Source organism: Oncorhynchus keta, unplaced genomic scaffold, assembly GCF_023373465.1.
Source record: "Oncorhynchus keta strain PuntledgeMale-10-30-2019 unplaced genomic scaffold, Oket_V2 Un_contig_15761_pilon_pilon, whole genome shotgun sequence".
NCBI classification, from domain to species: Eukaryota; Metazoa; Chordata; class Actinopteri; order Salmoniformes; family Salmonidae; genus Oncorhynchus; species Oncorhynchus keta.
This window is the reverse complement of record NW_026279498.1, coordinates 15,001-28,810: the sequence shown is the minus strand read 5'-3', so window position 1 is coordinate 28,810 and position 13,810 is coordinate 15,001. Positions and strand designations below refer to the sequence as shown.

General features: G+C 44.0%; 2 long non-coding RNA genes across 7 annotated transcripts; one reads left to right on the top strand and one right to left on the bottom strand.

Moving 5' to 3' along the window:
- Positions 1-273: 273 nt before the first annotated feature.
- LOC127919100 (uncharacterized) lies at positions 274-1,128 on the bottom strand. Of its 6 annotated transcripts, none has more exons than XR_008101965.1 (3): positions 1,011-1,128; positions 716-837; positions 274-418 (listed from the first exon to the last, which is right to left on the bottom strand). It is a non-coding gene; the product is annotated as an uncharacterized LOC127919100 (long non-coding RNA). The 6 variants fall into 6 exon arrangements; XR_008101969.1 differs by lacking the exon at positions 1,011-1,128 and adding an exon at positions 967-991; XR_008101970.1 differs by lacking the exon at positions 1,011-1,128 and adding an exon at positions 923-947.
- A 630-nt stretch (positions 1,129-1,758) lies between these two features.
- LOC127919099 (uncharacterized) lies at positions 1,759-2,674 on the top strand. The gene is made up of 2 exons (XR_008101964.1): positions 1,759-1,905; positions 1,979-2,674. It is a non-coding gene; the product is annotated as an uncharacterized LOC127919099 (long non-coding RNA).
- The last annotated feature ends 11,136 nt before the right edge of the window (positions 2,675-13,810 follow it).

The window sequence follows — 13,810 nt, the reverse complement described above, 5'->3', positions numbered from 1 at the left end:
ACAGTTCACACTCACACTTTACAGTTCACACTCATAGTTAACACTCAAACATCAAAACATCAATATACACACATAGTGCCACATTATATTTGGCTATGTTGTATCAAGGGCACTATATTTTCCTAATGTCCCTGGGCCTATACAGCTGTATATGGGGCTACATATAGGGGCTATACCCCAAACATCTCATCTGAACTATTAACCATCTCAGAGACAAGACGTTCCTCATCTGTCTAAACTATTAACCATCTCAGAGACAAGACGTTCCTCATCTGTCTGAACTATTAACCCTCTCAGAGACAAGACGTTCCTCATCTGTCTGAACTATTAACCATCTCAGAGACAAGACGTTCCTCATCTGTCTGAACTATTAACCCTCTCAGACACAAGACGTTCCTCATCTGTCTGAACTATTAACCTCTCAGACACAAGACGTTCCTCATCTGTCTGAACTCTTAAAACCATCTCAGAGACAAGACGTTCCTCATCTATCTGAACTATTAACCATCTCAGAGACAAGACGCTCCTCATCTGTCTGAACTATTAACCATCTCAGAGACAAGACGCTCTCATCTGTCTGAACTATTAACCATCTCAGAGACAAGACGCTCCTCATCTGTCTGAACTATTAACCATCTCAGAGACAAGACGTTCTCATCTGAACTATTAAACCATCTCAGAGACAAGACGCTCCTCATCTGTCTGAACTATTAACCCTCTCAGAGACAAGACGCTCCTCATCTGTCTGAACTATTAACCATCTCAGAGACAAGACGCTCCTCATCTGAACTATTAACCATCTCAGAGACAAGACGTTCCTCATCTGAACTATTAACCCTCTCAGAGACAAGACGTTCCTCATCTGTCTGAACTATTAACCATCTCAGAGACAAGGCGTTCCTCGTCTGTCTGAACTATTAACCATCTCAGAGACAAGACGTTCCTCATCTGTCTGAACTCTTAAACCATCTCAGAGACAAGACGTTCCTCATCTGTCTGAACTCTTAAACCATCTCAGAGACAAGACGTTCCTCATCTGTCTGAACTATTAACCCTCTCAGAGACAAGACATTCCTCATCTGTCTGAACTATTAACCATCTCAGAGACAAGACGTTCCTCATCTGTCTGAACTATTGACCCTCTCAGAGACAAGACGTTCCTCATCTGTCTGAACTCTAAACCATCTCAGAGACAAGACGTTCCTCCTCTGTCTGAACTATTGACTATCTCAGAGACAAGACGTTTCTCATCTGTCTGAACTATTAACCATCTCAGAGACAAAGGCTGGGGATCCCTGATTAGAGGGGAATCACCCACGTGCTGTCCCAGGTCTAAATCGGGCCCAGATTAGAGGGGAATCACCCATGTCTTGTCCCAGGTCTGAATCAGGCCCTGATTATAGGGGAATCACCCACTTGTTGTCCCAGGTCTAAATCAGGCCCAGATTAGAGGGGAATCACCCACGTGTTGTCCCAGGTCTAAATCAGGCCCTGATTATAGGGGAATCGCCCACGTGTTGTCCCAGGTCTAAATCAGGCCCAGATTAGAGGGGAATCACCCACGTGTTGTCCCAGGTCTAAATCAGGCCCTGATTATAGGGGAATCGCCCACGTGTTGTCCCAGGTCTAAATCAGGCCCTGATTATAGGGGAACAATGATAAAAGCAGCAGAACTGTCTTCCCAGGGCCAGAGTTGAATTTGAGGATTACAGGGAAAAGGATGCCATTTGGAACACACCCATAATGTTTCTAAACCATCTCTTCCTCTGGCTGCTTGCCTGGGGAGTCCAACAGCTTCTAACTGAGTCACACTAACTGGCTATAAGGATTATTATAATAACTGGCTAGAACCATGGAACCAGAGTTTTGAACTGGTTAGAACCATAGAACCATCGTTGAGAACTGGTTAGTACTGGCTAGACCCCATGGAACCATAGTTGAGAACTGGTTAGAACTGGCTAGAACCATGGAACCATAGATGAGAACTGGCTAGAACCATGGAACCATAGTTGAGAACTGGCTAGAACCATGGAACCATCGTTGAGAACTGGTTAGTACTGGCTAGAACCATGGAACCATAGTTGAGAACTGGTTAGAACTGGCTAGAACCATGGAACAATAGTTGAGAACTGGCTAGAACCACGGAACCATAGTTGAGAACTGGCTAGAACCATGGAACCATAGTTGAAAACTGGTTAGAACTGGCTATAACCATAGTTTAGAACTGGTTAAAACCATAGAACCATGCCTGTCTGTCTGTCTGTCCTAGATTCTAATACGCTACAGGGATCTCTATGCACCCTGACTAGAACACACAGCTGTGATGCCATTCGGAGGTTGACATTAATAAGGATTCTAGAGGAAAACGTGATGATCTGAACCATGTGTGTCTGTGATGTAATTACACGTCTTTGTGATGACGAAGAGCACAACTCTTTATTGATGAAACACTCGCCTGTCTGAAACCTCTTGCGTAGTCTAATATCGGGGCGCTGCTATTGGCCCGTGAGCACAAAGGGGGAAATCCGATTGGTTGTGGCGGTGCTTTGCTTGGTTTTCTATGTAACTCTGTTTCTTGGCAAATTTAATGAAACTGATTTTTTTTTATTCTTTTCATAATGTGGCATTTGTATTTCAACTTAAAGCCCAATAAAACTTCACAGTGTAAAAAGTTCCCTGAGAAACTCCTGTATTTTCTTCTTTTTAACTTCCTGACTAGATGATTGACAGGAGCACATGATTAATACTCCCCCCGTCTCTCTGGAATGTTGGGAAGCCTCCATCATCGTCTTGACAACCTCGCCACAGCTCAACTCCCAGCTGTTGGTCTGTGGAAAAGCTGAGACAAACACGACACACACACACACACATCCTTATCTCGCTAATCCGCTAGTCATTAGTATCACAGCTGGGAGGATTAGCATAGCCTCCGTTAGCTTAGCTTTAACCTATAACACAGTTTGGAGTATTAGCATAGCCTCTGTTAGCTTAGCTTCAACCTATGACACAGTTTGGAGTATTAGCATAGCCTCCGTTAGCTTAGCTTCAACCTATAACACAGTTTGGAGTATTAGCATAGCCTCCGTTAGCTTAGCTTCAACCTATAACACAGTTTGGAGGATTAGCATAGCCTCCGTTAGCTTAGCTTCAACCTATAACACAGTTTGGAGGATTAGCATAGCCTCCGTTAGTTTAGCTTCAACCTATAACACAGTTTGGAAGATTAGCATAGCCTCCATTAGTTTAGCTTCAACCTATAACACAGTTTGGAGGATTAGCATAGCCTCCGTTAGCTTAGCTTCAACCTATAACACAGTTTGGAGGATTAGCATAGCGTTCGTTAGCTTAGCATTGCATAGCTTAGTTTCACCCCAGATGACAGCATAGCTAATAGGGCAGGAATCTTTAGTCTTAACCACCCACTCAGTTCACACAGCTCTATAGACAGACAGATCTCTGTAGACACACAGCTCTCTACTCAACCTAAACACAGAGGTTCCTTGCACAATGTTGACTTGACTTTCTCCTATTCTCTCTTTTTTCTCTCTCCTCTCTGTCTCTCCAACAGAACAATGTTGACTTGACTTTCTCCTTTTCTCTGTGTCCAGATGAGCTTGTTTTTAACCCTAGGTAGTGTCCAGATGAGCTTGTTTTTAACCCTAGGTAGTGTCCAGATGAGCTTGTTTTTAACCCTTAGGTAGTGTCCAGATGAGCTTGTTTTTAACCCTAGGTAGTGTCCAGATGAGCTTGTTTTTAACCCGAGGTAGTGTCCAGATGAGCTTGTTTTTAACCCGAGGTAGTGTCCAGATGAGCTTGTTTTTAACCCTTAGGTAGTGTCCAGATGAGCTTGTTTTTAACCCTAGGTAGTGTCCAGATGAGCTTGTTTTTAACCCTAGTTAGTGTCCAGATGAGCTTGTTTTTAACCCTAGGTAGTGTCCAGGTGAGCTTGTTTTTAACCCGAGGTAGTGTCCAGTTGAGCTTGTTTTTAACCCTAGTTTAGTGTCCAGTTGAGCTTGTTTTTAACCCTAGGTAGTGTCCAGATGAGCTTGTTTTTAACCCTAGGTAGTGTCCAGATGAGCTTGTTTTTAACCCTTAGGTAGTGTCCAGATGAGCTTGTTTTTAACCCTAGGTAGTGTCCAGATGAGCTTGTTTTTAACCCTAGGTAGTGTCCAGTTGAGCTTGTTTTTAACCCTAGGTAGTGTCCAGATGAGCTTGTTTTTAACCCGAGGTAGTGTCCAGATGAGCTTGTTTTTAACCCTAGTTAGTGTCCAGATGAGCTTGTTTTTAACCCTAGGTAGTGTCCAGATGAGCTTGTTTTTAACCCTAGGTAGTGTCCAGATGAGCTTGTTTTTAACCCTAGGTGGTGTCCAGATGAGCTTGTTTTTAACCCTTAGGTAGTGTCCAGATGAGCTTGTTTTTAACCCTAGGTAGTGTCCAGATGAGCTTGTTTTTAACCCTAGTTAGTGTCCAGATGAGCTTGTTTTTAACCCTAGGTAGTGTCCAGTTGAGCTTGTTTTTAACCCTAGGTAGTGTCCAGATGAGCTTGTTTTTAACCCTTAGGTAGTGTCCAGTTGAGCTTGTTTTTAACCCTTAGGTAGTGTCCAGATGAGCTTGTTTTTAACCCTAGTTAGTGTCCAGATAAGCTTGTTTTTAACCCTTAGGTGGTGTCCAGTTGAGCTTGTTTTTAACCCTAGGTGGTGTCCAGATGAGCTTGTTTTTAACCCTAGTTAGTGTCCAGATGAGCTTGTTTTTAACCCTAGGTAGTGTCCAGATGAGCTTGTTTTTAACCCTAGGTAGTGTCCAGTTGAGCTTGTTTTTAACCCTAGGTAGTGTCCAGTTGAGCTTGTTTTTAACCCTAGTTAGTGTCCAGATGAGCTTGTTTTTAACCCTTAGGTAGTGTCCAGATGAGCTTGTTTTTAACCCTAGGTAGCGTCCAGATGAGCTTGTTTTTAACCCTTAGGTAGTGTCCAGTTGAGCTTGTTTTTAACCCTTAGGTAGTGTCCAGATGAGCTTGTTTTTAACCCTAGTTAGTGTCCAGATGAGCTTGTTTTTAACCCTAGTTAGTGTCCAGATGAGCTTGTTTTTAACCCTAGGTAGTGTCCAGTTGAGCTTGTTTTTAACCCTAGGTAGTGTCCAGATGAGCTTGTTTTTAACCCTTAGGTAGTGTCCAGTTGAGCTTGTTTTTAACCCTTAGGTAGTGTCCAGATGAGCTTGTTTTTAACCCTAGTTAGTGTCCAGATAAGCTTGTTTTTAACCCTTAGGTGGTGTCCAGTTGAGCTTGTTTTTAACCCTAGGTGGTGTCCAGATGAGCTTGTTTTTAACCCTAGTTAGTGTCCAGATGAGCTTGTTTTTAACCCTAGGTAGTGTCCAGATGAGCTTGTTTTTAACCCTAGGTAGTGTCCAGTTGAGCTTGTTTTTAACCCTAGGTAGTGTCCAGTTGAGCTTGTTTTTATCCCTAGTTAGTGTCCAGATGAGCTTGTTTTTAACCCTTAGGTAGTGTCCAGATGAGCTTGTTTTTAACCCTAGGTAGTGTCCAGATGAGCTTGTTTTTAACCCTTAGGTAGTGTCCAGTTGAGCTTGTTTTTAACCCTTAGGTAGTGTCCAGATGAGCTTGTTTTTAACCCTAGTTAGTGTCCAGATAAGCTTGTTTTTAACCCTTAGGTGGTGTCCAGTTGAGCTTGTTTTTAACCCTAGGTGGTGTCCAGATGAGCTTGTTTTTAACCCTAGTTAGTGTCCAGATGAGCTTGTTTTTAACCCTAGGTAGTGTCCAGATGAGCTTGTTTTTAACCCTAGGTAGTGTCCAGTTGAGCTTGTTTTTAACCCTAGGTAGTGTCCAGTTGAGCTTGTTTTTAACCCTAGTTAGTGTCCAGATGAGCTTGTTTTTAACCCTTAGGTAGTGTCCAGATGAGCTTGTTTTTAACCCTAGGTAGTGTCCAGATGAGCTTGTTTTTAACCCTAGGTAGTGTCCAGATGAGCTTGTTTTTAACCCTAGTTAGTGTCCAGATGAGCTTGTTTTTAACCCTAGGTAGTGTCCAGATGAGCTTGTTTTTAACCCTAGGTAGTGTCCAGATGAGCTTGTTTTTAACCCTAGGTAGTGTCCAGATGAGCTTGTTTTTAACCCTTGGAAGTGTCCAGATGAGATTGTTTTTAACCCTAGTTAGTGTCCAGATGAGCTTGTTTTTAACCCTTAGGTAGTGTCCAGATGAGCTTGTTTTTAACCCTAGGTAGTGTCCAGATGAGCTTGTTTTTAACCCTAGGTAGTGTCCAGATGAGCTTGTTTTTAACCCTTAGGTAGTGTCCAGATGAGCTTGTTTTTAACACTAGGTAGTGTCCAGTTGAGCTTGTTTTTAACCCTAGGTAGTGTCCAGATGAGCTTGTTTTTAACCCTAGGTAGTGTCCAAATGTGCTTGTTTTTAACCCTAGGTAGTGTCCAGATGAGCTTGTTTTTAACCCTAGGTAGTGTCCAGATGAGCTTGTTTTTAACCCTAGGTAGTGTCCAGATGAGCTTGTTTTTAACCCTAGGTAGTGTCCAGATGAGCTTGTTTTTAACCCTAGGTAGTGTCCAGATGAGCTTGTTTTTAACCCTAGGTAGTGTCCAGATGAGCTTGTTTTTAACCCTTAGGTAGTGTCCAGATGAGCTTGTTTTTAACCCTAGGTAGTGTCCAGATGAGCTTGTTTTTAACCCTAGGTAGTGTCCAGATGAGCTTGTTTTTAACCCTAGTTAGTGTCCAGATGAGCTTGTTTTTAACCCTAGGTAGTGTCCAGATGAGCTTGTTTTTAACCCTAGGTAGTGTCCAGATGAGCTTGTTTTTAACCCTAGGTAGTGTCCAGATGAGCTTGTTTTTAACCCTAGTTAGTGTCCAGTTGAGCTTGTTTTTAACCCTAGTTAGTGTCCAGATGAGCTTGTTTTTAACCCGAGGTAGTGTCCAGATGAGCTTGTTTTTAACCCTAGATGAGCTAACCCTAGTGTGTCCAGATGAGCTTGTTTTTAACCCTAGGTAGTGTCCAGATGAGCTTGTTTTTAACCCTAGGTAGTGTCCAGATGAGCTTGTTTTTAACCCTTAGGTAGTGTCCAGATGAACTTGTTTTTAACCCTAGGTAGTGTCCAGATGAGCTTGTTTTTAACCCTAGGTAGTGTCCAGATGAGCTTGTTTTTAACCCTAGGTAGTGTCCAGATGAGCTTGTTTTTAACCCTAGGTAGTGTCCAGATGAGCTTGTTTTTAACCCTAGGTAGTGTCCAGATGAGCTTGTTTTTAACCCTAGTTAGTGTCCAGTTGTTTTTAACCAGAGTGTCCAGATGAGCTTGTTTTTAACCCTAGGTAGTGTCCAGATGAGCTTGTTTTTAACCCTAGGTAGTGTCCAGATGAGCTTGTTTTTAACCCTAGGTAGTGTCCAGATGAGCTTGTTTTTAACCCTAGTTAGTGTCCAGATGAGCTTGTTTTTAACCCTAGGTAGTGTCCAGATGAGCTTGTTTTTAACCCTAGGTAGTGTCCAGATGAGCTTGTTTTTAACCCTAGTTAGTGTCCAGATGAGCTTGTTTTTAACCCTTAGGTAGTGTCCAGATGAGCTTGTTTTTAACCCTAGGTAGTGTCCAGTTGAGCTTGTTTTTAACCCTAGGTAGTGTCCAGTTGAGCTTGTTTTTAACCCTTAGGTAGTGTCCAGATGAGCTTGTTTTTAACCCTAGTTAGTGTCCAGATGAGCTTGTTTTTAACCCGAGGTAGTGTCCAGATGAGCTTGTTTTTAACCCTAGGTAGTGTCCAGATGAGCTTGTTTTTAACCCTAGGTAGTGTCCAGATGAGCTTGTTTTTATCCCTAGGTAGTGTCCAGATGAGCTTGTTTTTAACCCTAGGTAGTGTCCAGATGAGCTTGTTTTTAACCCTTAGGTAGTGTCCAGATGAGCTTGTTTTTAACCCTAGGTAGTGTCCAGATGAGCTTGTTTTTAACCCTAGGTAGTGTCCAGATGAGCTTGTTTTTAACCCTAGTTAGTGTCCAGATGAGCTTGTTTTTAACCCTAGGTAGTGTCCAGATGAGCTTGTTTTTAACCCTAGTTAGTGTCCAGATGAGCTTGTTTTTAACCCTAGGTAGTGTCCAGATGAGCTTGTTTTTAACCCTAGGTAGTGTCCAGATGAGCTTGTTTTTAACCCTAGGTAGTGTCCAGTTGAGCTTGTTTTTAACCCTAGTTAGTGTCCAGATGAGCTTGTTTTTAACCCTAGGTAGTGTCCAGATGAGCTTGTTTTTAACCCTAGGTAGTGTCCAGATGAGCTTGTTTTTAACCCTAGGTAGTGTCCAGTTGAGCTTGTTTTTAACCCTAGGTAGTGTCCAGTTGAGCTTGTTTTTAACCCTTAGGTAGTGTCCAGATGAGCTTGTTTTTAACCCTAGTTAGTGTCCAGATGAGCTTGTTTTTAACCCGAGGTAGTGTCCAGATGAGCTTGTTTTTAACCCGAGGTAGTGTCCAGATGAGCTTGTTTTTAACCCTAGGTAGTGTCCAGATGAGCTTGTTTTTAACCCTTAGGTAGTGTCCAGATTAACTTGTTTTTAACCCTAGTTAGTGTCCAGTTGAGCTTGTTTTTAACCCTAGGTAGTGTCCAGTTGAGCTTGTTTTTAACCCAAGGTAACTGTAGTGTGTGCGGTCTAATTCCCTGAGATCTGGTTCTTCTCTGGAAAAATCATTATTGAAGTATTCTTGTGGTTTCACTGCCAGGGCCTGCTTTAGACATTCCAGACTCTACTGTAGGTCATGTGCTGTGGGTGACAGCAGGCATAGGTCATCTGAGAAGAGCAGGCATATAACCTCTGAATTGTGGAGACTAACACCAGGCGCTGAGGATTTTTCTAGAATAGTGGCCCATTCTGTGATGTAAATATTGTAGAGTGCAGGGCTCAGATTACAACCCTGACGAAGGCCCCGCCTCTGGTTAAAGAATTCTGTTCTTTTCTTACCAATTTTGATGCTGCACATATTGCCAGTTATTTCATGATGTCATATGTTTTCTCTCTCTACAACAGAACAATGTTGACTTTACTTTCCCCTCTCCTCTCCTCTCTTTTCCTCTCCTCTCTTTTCCTCTCCTCTCCTCTCCTCTCCTCCTCTCCTCTCCTCTTGTCTCTACAACAGAACAATGTTGACTTTACTTTCTCCTCTCCTCTCCTCTCCTCTCCTCTCCTCTCCTCTCCTCTCTTCTCCTCTCCTCTTGTCTCCAACAGAACAATGTTGACTTTACTTTCTTTCTCTTTCTCTCTCTCTCAGCAGAACAATGTTGACTTTTCTCCTCTCCTCTCCTCTCCTCTCCTCTCCTCTCCTCTCCTCTCCTCTCCTCTGTCTCTCCTCTCCTCTGTCTCTCCTCTCCTCTGTCTCTCCTCTGTCTCTCCTCTCATTTCTTCTCCTCTCTTCTCTCTCCTCTTCTCTTTCTCTCTCTCTCAGCAGAACAATGAGTTACAGAATGAAGGAATGCAGCCCAGAACACTGACTGTTCTCTGTTTCACAATGAGAGGATATAGGAGGTTCACAAGGCTCCCAGTCTCTTCACCGGTGTACACTTAAAAACAGAGGATATAGGAGGTTCACAGTAACCTGGTTTAGTTTCTACTGAGAGGAGGACAGAGACAGAGGAGGTTCACAGTAACCTGGTTTAGTTTCTACTGAGAGGAGGACAGAGACAGAGGAGGTTCACAGTAACCTGGTTTAGTTTCTACTGAGAGGAGGACAGAGACAGAGGAGGTTCACAGTAACCTGGTTTAGTTTCTACTGAGAGGAGGACAGAGACAGAGGAGGTTCACAGTAACCTGGTTTAGTTTCTACTGAGAGGAGGACAGAGACAGAGGAGGTTCACAGTAACCTGGTTTAGTTTCTACTGAGAGGAGGACAGAGACAGAGGATATAGGAGGTTCACAGTAACCTGGTTTAGTTTCTACTGAGAGGAGGACAGAGACAGAGGAGGTTCACAGTAACCTGGTTTAGTTTCTACTGAGAGGAGGACAGAGACAGAGGAGGTTCACAGTAACCTGGTTTAGTTTCTACTGAGAGGAGGACAGAGACAGAGGAGGTTCACAGTAACCTGGTTTAGTTTCTACTGAGAGGAGGACAGAGACAGAGGAGGTTCACAGTAACCTGGTTTAGTTTCTACTGAGAGGAGGACAGAGACAGAGGAGGTTCACAGTAACCTGGTTTAGTTTCTACTGAGAGGAGGACAGAGACAGAGGAGGTTCACAGTAACCTGGTTTAGTTTCTACTGAGAGGAGGACAGAGACAGAGGAGGTTCACAGTAACCTGGTTTAGTTTCTACTGAGAGGAGGACAGAGACAGAGGAGGTTCACAGTAATCTGGTTTAGTTTCTACTGAGAGGAGGACAGAGACAGAGGAGGTTCACAGTAACCTGGTTTAGTTTCTACTGAGAGGAGGACAGAGACAGAGGAGGTTCACAGTAACCTGGTTTAGTTTCTACTGAGAGGAGGACAGAGACAGAGGAGGTTCACAGTAACCTGGTTTAGTTTCTACTGAGAGGAGGACAGAGACAGAGGAGGTTCACAGTAACCTGGTTTAGTTTCTACTGAGAGGAGGACAGAGACAGAGGAGGTTCACAGTAACCTGGTTTAGTTTCTACTGAGAGGAGGACAGAGACAGAGGATATAGGAGGTTCACAGTAACCTGGTTTAGTTTCTACTGAGAGGAGGACAGAGACAGAGGAGGTTCACAGTAACCTGGTTTAGTTTCTACTGAGAGGAGGACAGAGACAGAGGAGGTTCACAGTAACCTGGTTTAGTTTCTACTGAGAGGAGGACAGAGACAGAGGAGGTTCACAGTAACCTGGTTTAGTTTCTACTGAGAGGAGGACAGAGACAGAGGAGGTTCACAGTAACCTGGTTTAGTTTCTACTGAGAGGAGGACAGAGACAGAGGAGGTTCACAGTAACCTGGTTTAGTTTCTACTGAGAGGAGGACAGAGACAGAGGAGGTTCACAGTAACCTGGTTTAGTTTCTACTGAGAGGAGGACAGAGACAGAGGAGGTTCACAGTAACCTGGTTTAGTTTCTACTGAGAGGAGGACAGAGACAGAGGAGGTTCACAGTAATCTGGTTTAGTTTCTACTGAGAGGAGGACAGAGACAGAGGAGGTTCACAGTAACCTGGTTTAGTTTCTACTGAGAGGAGGACAGAGACAGAGGAGGTTCACAGTAACCTGGTTTAGTTTCTACTGAGAGGAGGACAGAGACAGAGGAGGTTCACAGTAACCTGGTTTAGTTTCTACTGAGAGGAGGACAGAGACAGAGGAGGTTCACAGTAACCTGGTTTAGTTTCTACTGAGAGGAGGACAGAGACAGAGGAGGTTCACAGTAACCTGGTTTAGTTTCTACTGAGAGGAGGACAGAGACAGAGGATATAGGAGGTTCACAGTAACCTGGTTTAGTTTCTACTGAGAGGAGGACAGAGACAGAGGAGGTTCACAGTAACCTGGTTTAGTTTCTACTGAGAGGAGGACAGAGACAGAGGAGGTTCACAGTAACCTGGTTTAGTTTCTACTGAGAGGATGACAGAGACAGAGGAGGTTCACAGTAACCTGGTTTAGTTTCTACTGAGAGGAGGACAGAGACAGAGGAGGTTCACAGTAACCTGGTTTAGTTTCTACTGAGAGGAGGACAGAGACAGAGGAGGTTCACAGTAACCTGGTTTAGTTTCTACTGAGAGGAGGACAGAGACAGAGGAGGTTCACAGTAACCTGGTTTAGTTTCTACTGAGAGGAGGACAGAGACAGAGGAGGTTCACAGTAACCTGGTTTAGTTTCTACTGAGAGGAGGACAGAGACAGAGGAGGTTCACAGTAACCTGGTTTAGTTTCTACTGAGAGGAGGACAGAGACAGAGGATATAGGAGGTTCACAGTAACCTGGTTTAGTTTCTACTGAGAGGAGGACAGAGACAGAGGAGGTTCACAGTAACCTGGTTTAGTTTCTACTGAGAGGAGGACAGAGACAGAGGAGGTTCACAGTAACCTGGTTTAGTTTCTACTGAGAGGATGACAGAGACAGAGGAGGTTCACAGTAACCTGGTTTAGTTTCTACTGAGAGGAGGACAGAGACAGAGGAGGTTCACAGTAACCTGGTTTAGTTTCTACTGAGAGGAGGACAGAGACAGAGGAGGTTCACAGTAACCTGGTTTAGTTTCTACAGAGAGGAGGACAGAGACAGAGGAGGTTCACAGTAACCTGGTTTAGTTTCTACTGAGAGGACAGAGACAGAGGATATAGGAGGTTCACAGTAACCTGGTTTAGTTTCTACTGAGAGGACAGAGACAGAGGAGGTTCACAGTAACCTGGTTTAGTTTCTACTGAGAGGACAGAGACAGAGGATATAGGAGGTTCACAGTAACCTGGTTTAGTTTCTACAGAGAGAAGGACAGAGACAGAGGAGGTTCACAGTAACCTGGTTTAGTTTCTACTGAGAGGAGGACAGAGACAGAGGAGGTTCACAGTAACCTGGTTTAGTTTCTACTGAGAGGAGGACAGAGACAGAGGAGGTTCACAGTAACCTGGTTTAGTTTCTACTGAGAGGAGGACAGAGACAGAGGAGGTTCACAGTAACCTGGTTTAGTTTCTACTGAGAGGAGGACAGAGACAGAGGAGGTTCACAGTAACCTGGTTTAGTTTCTACTGAGAGGAGGACAGAGACAGAGGAGGTTCACAGTAACCTGGTTTAGTTTCTACTGAGAGGAGGACAGAGACAGAGGAGGTTCACAGTAACCTGGTTTAGTTTCTACAGAGAGGAGGACAGAGACAGAGGAGGTTCACAGTAACCTGGTTTAGTTTCTACTGAGAGGAGGACAGAGACAGAGGAGGTTCACAGTAACCTGGTTTAGTTTCTACTGAGAGGAGGACAGAGACAGAGGAGGTTCACAGTAACCTGGTTTAGTTTCTACTGAGAGGAGGACAGAGACAGAGGAGGTTCACAGTAACCTGGTTTAGTTTCTACTGAGAGGAGGACAGAGACAGAGGATATAGGAGGTTCACAGTAACCTGGTTTAGTTTCTACTGAGAGGAGGACAGAGACAGAGGAGGTTCACAGTAACCTGGTTTAGTTTCTACTGAGAGGAGGACAGAGACAGAGGAGGTTCACAGTAACCTGGTTTAGTTTCTACTGAGAGGATGACAGAGACAGAGGAGGTTCACAGTAACCTGGTTTAGTTTCTACTGAGAGGAGGACAGAGACAGAGGAGGTTCACAGTAACCTGGTTTAGTTTCTACTGAGAGGAGGACAGAGACAGAGGAGGTTCACAGTAACCTGGTTTAGTTTCTACAGAGAGGAGGACAGAGACAGAGGAGGTTCACAGTAACCTGGTTTAGTTTCTACTGAGAGGACAGAGACAGAGGATATAGGAGGTTCACAGTAACCTGGTTTAGTTTCTACTGAGAGGACAGAGACAGAGGAGGTTCACAGTAACCTGGTTTAGTTTCTACTGAGAGGACAGAGACAGAGGATATAGGAGGTTCACAGTAACCTGGTTTAGTTTCTACAGAGAGAAGGACAGAGACAGAGGAGGTTCACAGTAACCTGGTTTAGTTTCTACTGAGAGGAGGACAGAGACAGAGGAGGTTCACAGTAACCTGGTTTAGTTTCTACTGAGAGGAGGACAGAGACAGAGGAGGTTCACAGTAACCTGGTTTAGTTTCTACTGAGAGGAGGACAGAGACAGAGGAGGTTCACAGTAACCTGGTTTAGTTTCTACTGAGAGGAGGACAGAGACAGAGGAGGTTCACAGTAACCTGGTTTAGTTTCTACTGAGAGGAGGACAGAGACAGAGGAGGTTCACAGTAACCTGGTTT